Source organism: Mesoplodon bidens (assembly GCF_964165515.1).
Source record: "Mesoplodon bidens genome assembly, chromosome: 2".
Taxonomy (NCBI): Eukaryota; Metazoa; Chordata; class Mammalia; order Artiodactyla; family Ziphiidae; genus Mesoplodon; species Mesoplodon bidens.
In genome coordinates this window covers 133,968,623-133,978,627 of record NC_138177.1, presented here as the reverse complement: position 1 = coordinate 133,978,627, position 10,005 = coordinate 133,968,623, and the positions used below count along the sequence as shown (strand labels likewise).

General features: G+C 42.7%; 1 pseudogene across 1 annotated transcript; it reads right to left on the bottom strand.

The window, feature by feature from the left end:
• Window positions 1–5,826: 5,826 nt before the first annotated feature.
• On the bottom strand, window positions 5,827–6,688 carry LOC308613130 (small ribosomal subunit protein uS2-like; annotated as a pseudogene). The gene has a single exon. The product of its transcript is annotated as a small ribosomal subunit protein uS2-like (transcript).
• Between the last annotated feature and the right edge of the window lie 3,317 nt (window positions 6,689–10,005).

Here is a 10,005-nt window from a genome sequence, read left to right as displayed (position 1 = left end):
AGAAGAATAAAAACCAAATGATCATCTCAATAGATGCAGAAAATCTTCTGACAAAAGTTAACACCCATTTATGAGAAAAACTCTCCAGAAAGTGGGCATAGAGGGAATCTACCTCAACATAATAAAGGCCATATATGACAAACCCACAGCAAACATCATTCTCAATGGTGAAAAACTGAAAGCATTTCCTCTTAGATCAGGAACAAGACAAGGATGTCCACTCTCGCCACTATTATTCAACATAGTTTTGGAAGTCCTAGCCACAGCAATCAGAGAAGAAAAAGAAATAATAGGAAAACAAATTGGAAAAGTAGAAGTAAAACTGTCACTGTTTGCAGAGACATGATACTATACATAGATAATCCTAAAGATGCCACCAGAAAACTACTAGTGCTAATCAATGAATTTGGTAAAGTTGCAGGATACAAAATTATTGCACAGAAATCTCTTGCACTCCTATACATTAACAACGAAAGATCAGAAAGAGAAATTAAGGAAACAACCCTATTCACCACTGCAACAAAAAGAATAAAATATCTAGGAATAAACCTACCTAAGAAGGTAAAAGACCTGTACTCAGAAAACTATAAGGCACTGATGAAAGAAATCAAAGATGATACAAACAGATGGAGAGGTATACCATGTTCTTGGATTGGAAGAATCAATACTGTGAAAATGACTATACTACCCAAAGCAATCTACAGATTCAATGCAATCCCTATCAAATTACCAATGGCATTTTTTACAGAACCAGAACAAAAAATCTTAAAATTCATATGGAGACACAAAAGATTCTGAATAACCAAAGCAGTCTTGAGGGAAAAAAATGAAGCTGGAGGAATCAGACTCCCTGACTTCAGACTATACTACAAAGCTACAGTAATCAAGACAATATGGCACTGGCACAAAAACAGAAATATAGATCAATGGAACAGGATAGAAAGCCTAGAGATAAACCCATGCACATATGGTCAACTAATCTATGACAAAGGAGGCAAGCATATACAATGGAGAAAAGACAGCATCTCAATAAGTGGTGCTGGGAAAACTGGACAGCTGCATGTAAAAGAATGAAATTAAAACACTCCTTAACACCATACACAAAAATAAACTCAAAATGGATTAAAGACCTAAATGTAAGACCGGATACTATAAAACTCTTAGAGGAAAACATAGGAAGAACACTCCTTGACATAAATCACAGCAAGATCTTTTTTGACCTGCCTCCTAGAGAAATGGAAATAAAAACAAAAATAAACAAATGGGACCTAATGAAACTTAAAGGCTTTTGTACATCAAAGGAAGCTATAAACAAGACGAAAACACAACCCTCAGAATGGGAGAAAATGCTTGCCTATGAATCAACGGACAAAAGATTAATCTCCAAAATATATAAACAGCTCATGCAGCTCAGTATTAAAAAAACAACAACCCAATCAAAAAATGGGCAGAAAACCTAAATAGACATTTCTTCAAAGAAGATATACAGATGGCCAAGAGGCACATGAAAAGCTGCTCAACATCACTAATTATTAGAGAAATGCAGATCAAAACTACAATACGGTATCACCTCACACGGGTCAGAATGGGCAGCATCAGAAAATCTTCAAACAACAAATGCTGGAGAGGGTGTGGAGAAAAGGGAACCCTCTTGCAGTGTTGGTGAGAATGTAAATTGATACAGTCACTCTGGAGAAAAGTATGGAGGTTCCTTAAAAAACTAAAAATAGAATTACCATATGACCCAGCAATCCCACTCCCAGAGAAAACCATAATTCAAAAAGACAATGTTCATTGCAGCACTATTTACAATAGCCAGGTCATGGAAGCAGCCTAAATGCCCATCGACAGATGAATGGATAAAGAAGATGTGGTACATGTATACAATGGACTATTACTCAGCCATAAAAAGGAATTAAATCGGATCATTTGTGGAGACGTGCATGGACCTTGAGTCTGTCATACAGAGTGAAGTAAGTCAGAAAGAGAGAAACAAATATCATATATTAACACATATATGTGGACTCTAGAAAAATGGCATAGATGTACTGGTTTGCAAGGCAGAAATAGAGACACAGATGTAGAGAATGAACGTATGGGCACAAAGGCGGGAAAGTGGGGGGAGGGTGGTGGTGGGATGAATTGGGAGACTGGGATTGACATGTATACATCAATGTGTATAAAATAGATAACTAAAATACCCTGCTGTATAAAAAATAAATAAAATTCTAAATAAATAAATAAGATAAAATTTAAAAAAAGTTTACTAGCCTTATAAATGGTTTAATAAGATTTGAAGCTGAACTTAAAAGCTTAAAGAAGAATTCAAGTTTTCAATTTGTAACTTTAATTTAAAAAATTAATTTAAAAAACCAAACTAAGCCTCTGATTAATCATTCTATGCACTAAAACTTCCCTTGAGGATGCCAAAAAACTCCTAGCAACAGAGATGAGGAAACTGTGGCAGGCAGTTACTAAGTGGCAGAGCTGGGAGCCGGAGTCTGCGAGCTGCAAAAACTTTTATGCTTTTATCATCACTCTTCCTCGCCTTCTCCTGACAAATAATTAGACAACAGTAACATACAATTAACATAAAGACTTGAAGGGTTCATTCTTTCTCCCATGTCCTGCAATGCCTCAGGGTTATAATTATATCATTATCCCACAGTACAGAGCGGGGTGGAGTAGGTGTTTAAGGATTGGACTGAATTAGTATGACTTTAATTATAACATACCCTGGAAATGGCTTTTCTTACTAAATCCCTAATGTTGGCATGTGTATATATACTTTGCCAGTTTCTCATAAAAGTGGAGTATAAACAGAGAGAAGAAATCCAATAACCTATGGCTGATTATTTAAACTGTAAGTATGCTTACCTTATAGGTAAACTGGAGTTTCCTGTCCTCAAGCTTTTTCCTTAGACTGGTTCTGTGTGTACCTAGGAAGAGGGATTGCATGGAGGGATGTTCCCCTTCAAGTATTCTAAAGAAAAACAAAATCCTAATCTCCAAACAGATAAGATATCATAATTCTCATTAGCAGCCAAGGCTATTGAATGTCGTTCAGAACACTCAACCTGTTATCAGGGACTGTACTCTAAAGAGCCTCCTAAAATTTCTTGTGGAACTGTTTTAGATTTCTCTATTAGACAGCTTCTTCAGTACCAACGGTCTCCCATTGTCTCTGCATTTTCTGTTAACAAGAAGGAAGGCCAGTAATGGTTGTTGAGGGACAGAGTTGGTGGCCTTCCCAATAACTATCTAAGTCCTTCCTCCCTGCGAACAGATGCCCAGCACTGCTCAGGTATCAGACAGGAAGCCCAGGGTCTCTTTGCCAGTGATAGGTACAGAGGTACACATGGAACCCAGTTTTAGACAATGAGACATAGGAGTAAGACTGCAGTAGTGAGTAGGAGGCTTCTGGGAAAGATTTCTTTCCTGATATAAGAGGGAGTGCTGTGAGCAAGAGCTCCTCTCACCCTGCTCTCCCTGCTGATGAGATGCTGTCCTTTAAACAAGTGATGCTTGGAATTTCAGCAGCCATCTGGAAACTAATGTAAAATGTAAAAATCCCACTTAAAGCAACATTTGCCTAGGAGAGATCAAAACTGATGTGTTTTTATCACAACTTTTTCTAAACAGCAGAACCTGATAAAGGACAGTGAACTTTGAAGGACCCCAGGAATCAGATCCCTACTGGACAAAACTGAAGACCCTTTGCTGACCAATGAACATCGCCACTGATACTGACAAATCCTGGACAGCTAATGGATTTACTCTGCTCTGTCCAGAGTACTAGTTTCTATCCTTAGTTAGCCTAGCCACCATGAACCGCTCCTTCTCATTTAGCTCTTAAAAACCCCTGACTTCTCTCCTTCAAGAAACGTCTCGGTGAATTTCTTCAAGGATCTGTGACCCCTTGACTATTAATTTAATAAACTGGCATTTAAAAACAAGCAAACAAAAAAAACCTACGGTCTGGTTTTATTCGCTACATGAGCGTAGGGAAGCACATGATTCTCCAGCTCTGTTACCTAGTGATGTTGCTGAGTCAACCCTAAAACCTCCCACCACTACTAGACCTCTTGCTAAGTGAAACTTAAGTATCCTATATCATGCCAGATATTCACAAATTACAGCCCATGAGCCAATAAATAAAGCTTTATTGGAACACAGCCATGCTCCGGTGTTCATGTATTGTCTTTGGCTACTTTCGTGCTGTACCTGCAGAGTTGAGTGGTTACAACAGAGACAACATGGCCTGCAAAGCCTAAACTATTTACTAGCTGGCCCTTAACAGAAAAAGTTTGCTAACCTCAGTTTTAAGTACTATTAGGTGAATTTTCTGAAAGCACGGTGGAAATGATACAGCTATATGATACAGCTATATGATACAGCTATATTTTGGCTATTTCTTCCATTCCCCGGGTCCTCCCAGTAAACTCCCAGTTAGATTATTCCTGCAAGCACTGCCTGGTGGGCCATGGACAGGATCCAATACCTACTTAATCTACAATCTGTACAACTGACCTTATCACTGTCCAGTGACCCCAGCTCTTTCTCAAGTCTGTGGCTGAGCCACACTCTGTCCCAATATGAACAGCACACATGTAGTCTGGAACATTCTTAGAACGGTTTCCTTCCCCTTGGCTACCTTCTATTCATCTTTTCTGGCTTAGCACATAGGTCATTCCCTCAAGAAAAGACTCCCTGACCCACCAAACCTGTCATATCCTATTTTATGGTCTCATGGGTTGCTAAATTTCTCTATCAGAGCACTTATCAAAAATTGTAATAAGGCATATGTTGTGCAATTAGTTTTTATTCTCTCCCTTCCTTTTTAGAATAAAAGCTCTGTAAGTGCAGGGGCTATCTGTCTTGTTTTCCTTTATGCTCAGTGCCTAGAATTTTACCTTATATGTAAAACACACAAAATAGATATTAACAGAGGAATGAGGAATAAGTGCATGGAACAAATAGTACCAACCGTAGTTTGAACCATGTGAAGTCCTATGTCCTTTACTAGACCATGTCTATCTTTCAGAAATATAGAAATGACTCCAGTGTGTTAGGCTGATGTGTTTTTGATGAGTCTGAGAGTGTCCTGATAAGTGTGCCAAGATCTGGCACCATGGCCACCCAACCTGGCTAGCACGCTCCTCATTTTTCTAATATGACATGTCAGTTGCCTAATCCATCCACCAGGTACTCTTGCACTTGTGTATGTCAACTTCTGCTTACCTACAGAGGGAGCTGTGCCCCTCACCAGCTATGTGCCCTTAACTGGCTACTTGACCTTCCTTTTCTTATCTGTAAAATGAGGACCTGGTACATAGGTTAGAGATTTCCCTTCCCACTGTGAAGAGGATGTGTAAACTTCTGCCTAAACTTAGGCACCATTACAGAAATAAAGAGGAAGAGGGGAAACACCTTGAGAAGGAAAATGTGGTCCTGATAGTCTTTTTTTTTTTTTTTTTGCGGTACGCGGGCCTCTCACTGTTGTGGCCTCTCCCGTTGCGGAGCACAGGCTCTGGACACACAGGCTCAGCGGCCATGGCTCACGGGCCTAGCCGCTCCGCGGCATGTGGGATCCTCCCGGACCGGGGCACGAACCCGTGTCCCCTGCCTCGGCAGGCGGACTCTCAACCACTGCGCCACCAGGGAAGCCCCCGATAGTCTTAATAGCAGAATCCATGGAATATTTACCTGGGACAGTTTTAAACTCAGAGACTACATTACCTTTCTTTTATCTTTTCTCTTCTTTTTTAACAAACTGTTTTCTGCTAATCTTATTTCCATTCTGTTTAAAGCCTGGAGAAGAACAGCTTAAGACCACTCAGTGGTTGTTCCTACCCTTTCAGTGGCCTGAGCAGTGGGAGCTGCAGACCAGTCCTCAGTGGCGGGCTGAGGGCTCCTGTCTTGTGCAGGAACTTCTGGGCAGGCACAAAGAGGCACCTGTGCCTTCAGACCCGTCTGCGACCGCGGGTAGAATACAGTGAACTTGGGAGCTGCAGCAGTCCATTCACCTTGATGCTCCTCCTTGGCCATGGCCTTCTCAGCATGGCCTGCTCTTCCTTTTCAGTCTCTCCAGCACCTCTGTAGAAGCAGAGATCAGGCATGACCTCCCACGGTGTGCACACGGGATGGTACCACGCATGTGCAGAACTTCCTGGGCCAGGATCCACCACCTCAGACCCACTGAGTGAACTCCCTTGTTGCTGCAAGGATGGCAGTGTCCACAGGGTGCAGAGGAGAGTCTGTGTTACAGGGAGCAGTGGTAGGTGGGTTAACGTACAACACCTCTGTGAGAGGCTGGTCGTCAGCCCTGGGATCAGTAACCCCCAGAAGACGCAGCCCCTGGAAGGCTGCCTGGATCTGGTTAGTGAAGGTTCCAGGAGTGAAGCGGACAGCAATAGGAGTGGCTCCAGTGACAGCAGCAAACTTCAGCACAGCCCTCTGGCCAGTGTTCCTGGAAGATATGACACTGATGAGTCAGTTTTTAAATGGTAACAATGGCACAAGCCATCTGCAGAAGCTTCTCCCGGGTCCCCTTCAGATCTATAATGTAGATGCCATCACTTTTCCTTCAAGAGATGTATTGTTCCATTTGGAAGTCAAGATTGGTGCCACCTAAGTGGGTTCCTGCTGCTTGGAATTTGAGGACATCCTCTTCCTTCATTTGTGGGACATCAAGCGTTCTAAACTTTGTGAACGTTTCCCTTTATGTTACAATGAGAACCCAAGACAATGCTGTATGGACTCCTCTCTGGGTAGTTGAGGAAAGGCTGTATTACCTTTCATTGGCAAGTCTGAAGTTTTCTTCACCCATCAACAAGCATGGGATCTTGAGAGCAAAATGGATCCAGAAGGAAAATGTCACTTTCAGTTATAACATCAAGTTTCATTGAGCCTCAACCAAAGTTTCAGTCTCACTCCCAATTTAAAATTTCTGTTTTTCCCAACATCCCCTGATTTGCAACCCTCAACATAGGCCTGAGTCATGGGCAGGAATCTTCAGCGGCAAATGAGAAGTGTATGTCTGGGTGTATTCTCCTCACTTCTACTGGATCTCCAGATTTGGGGTAAAAGAGAGGGGAAGAGGAAGAAGAGAGAGAAACATCCTTTCCTAGTGCTGCTGTTAATGTTTTATGTCTCCCTCAGCTACTCCTGCCTGTCTCTAGAGGCTTCCATACCCTGGTCTTTGGCCAGTTGCCTGTGGATTACTTGGAGGCACCCTGAGGACCTACACACGGTGCAGCCCCTGACATTCATGTGAGTGACACACAATCCAGTTGATATCTTGCCCTCCTCCACTCTCAGCTTTTGCAATCACCTTACTGCCATTTTCTGCTGGGATGACCTTCAAGGAACTTTAAATCCAGTTACCTTCAAAATATTCTCTGGGCCCGTGGAAAACTCAGACATCCTTCCCATGTTGAATAGTGGCGTCGCTGCTCCTCTGTGGCTTTTTCTCCTTACCCTGCTGTTGCCAACTGCTCCTCTGGCTCACACCTTCAGGGTGCTCAGACAAGCCATGCTGGGCTCACATACGCCCCCACCTATAGGGAAGGGATCATGTGTCAAAATCCCAAGAACTTTCTCACTCTCCTCTGCTTGGGAGGCAGTGCCTGAGACTGTCTATAACTCAGCCAGCATCCAGAGAGGAGTGAGAAGCCAGGTTCCCCTTCTTGTAGGCATCCCTGATTTCTTGGAGTGGTTCTCTTAGAGCTAGTCTCGTCTGACCTGAGAAGTGAGTAACTCATGGGGACCGGGGGAGTGATGACACAACAGTTCATATGCAACCAACAACTCATTAGTAAGAGGTTCCTACTTAAGCAAACTGAATTTGAGTTTCTTACCTTTTCTTATATAGGTGGTGGGGTATTGCAAGGCTATCCGGTCTACCTTTTTTTTTTTTTTTTTTTTTTTTTGCGATACGCGGGCCTCTCACCACTGCGGCCTCTCCCGCTGCGGAGCACAGGCTCCGGACGCGCAGGCCCAGCGGCCATGGCTCACGTGCCCAGCCGCTCTGCGGCACGTGGGATCCCCCCAGAGCGGGGCACGAACCCGCGTCCCCTGCATCGGCAGGCGGACTCCCAACCACTGCGCCACCAGGGAAGCCCTCCGGTCTACCTTTTAATAACGTCTGCATATGTACCTAGCATCTCCATTTTAGAATGTGAGGGTTCTTTCAGCTTTGCAGCTGTAGCCCAAAGTCCATGACAAGAGGAGCCCCATTTAACATCCTGTTAAATAAATTTAAATATATATAATATAATATTTTACCAAATTTGGATCATATATTTTATAACTTCCTTTTTCTTACTTAAAGATGCATTGCAAAATTTCCCTTGTTACGAAATGTGCTCTGAAATGTTTTTTGTTTTTGTTTTTGTTTTTTGCAGTACGCGGGCCTCTCACTGTTGTGGCCTCTCCCGTTGCGGAGCACAGGCTCCAGATGCGCAGGCTCAGCGGCCATGGCTCACGGGCCCAGCCGCTCTATGGCATGTGGGATCTTCCCGGACTGGGGCATGAACCCGTGTCCCCTGCATCGGCAGGCAGACTCTCAACCACTGCGCCACCAGGGAAGCCCCTGAAATGTTATTTTTAATACCTGTGAGAGGGAGACAATCTCTCACAGCATCAGTAGTATTCAGGCTGGGTCTAAAAGGGTGAGTCATAGTTTTCTAGGGAGAGAAAAGGGAAACCTCTATTAAAAGATATAGAATCAAGAAAGAACATCAAATGTTTTGGGAACTGCGTGGAGGAGGAAGGGACTTGATCTACACAATCCTGTGAAATTGGAGGGTAAATACTTATTACTGCTATGATTACTATTACTATTATGATTCATTTTATTTTCAAAAGAGGAAACTGAGGCTTAGAGTAAGAGATCTCTCAGTGGTAAAGCCAGAATTCAAAGTTAAGACTTCTGGAACCTAAGAGGAAACTGAATATAAGAAGGAAAGTTAGAAAGTAGGGAACCCAAAGTCATGACAAGGAGAAGGGGTACACTAGAAGTGAGAGGGTGAGAAGGGAAGGAAAACCCTCTCTCCGTTTCCAATTCAATCCCCTTTGTTCTCAGAGAGGCCTGGGATGTTGACCACCAACTTCCCTCATCTGATGAGTAAAGTGTAATAAATGTATGCTTTTCCTTTTTGTAGAAACGTGAAGTCATTTCCAAAATTAGCCCTGTCCAACTGTTAAAATCCCCAAGTTCCCAAACTCTCGCAACAGGAAACAAGCAGTGGACATCCAGATGTTTCTCCTCCCAGTGTTTGTGTAGCGTTTGCATTTATCTTTTTCTTATCAAATCATGACTTTATGAAATGCTTTATTATGGTGATTGGTCATATGCACAGAAGTCCTAGGAAGGGAAACTGAGGGCAGCCTGGGCACGGGGTGACACATAGCTCCTTAGCCAATGACCCATCTCGGAAAAACATTTCTGAGAGCCACACTGCCAGCAAGTGCTCAGAGTTAAGGAATTCACCAAGTATGTGACTCAGTTGAGACTGCTCCTTTTCTTTATGAAGAGAATTAGCACAAGGAACAACCTGATGAACCACCCTTTGGAGGGAAGAAGCAGAAGGATCTGCCTGAAAATAATGTAATCTACCAAAGGCTGTGAACACCAAAAGGACATATTCCCGCAGGAAGAGAGGTGAATGGAAGATGGGATGGTAAATAATAAACAGACTATCACCTTGGGTATCATTAGTTATCTCTCACCTTGTGCCAAGAAGTGGGCTATAAAATGTCAGCATTGTACATACACTGCCTCTGCTAATCCTCAGAACAATCCTAAGAAGGAAGTACAATTTTCCTGCCCTGTTTATAGATGAGGAAACTGAAACCCAAGACAGGTTAAGAAACTGAAAATGTAATACATCTAGTAAGTGGCTGAGCTGGGAATCCAACTTAGGTCTCAGTCCAAAGAGACTATGCATTTGACTCATCATGTTGTGAGTGCAATGGACATAATTCTATCATATGAAAAAAAAA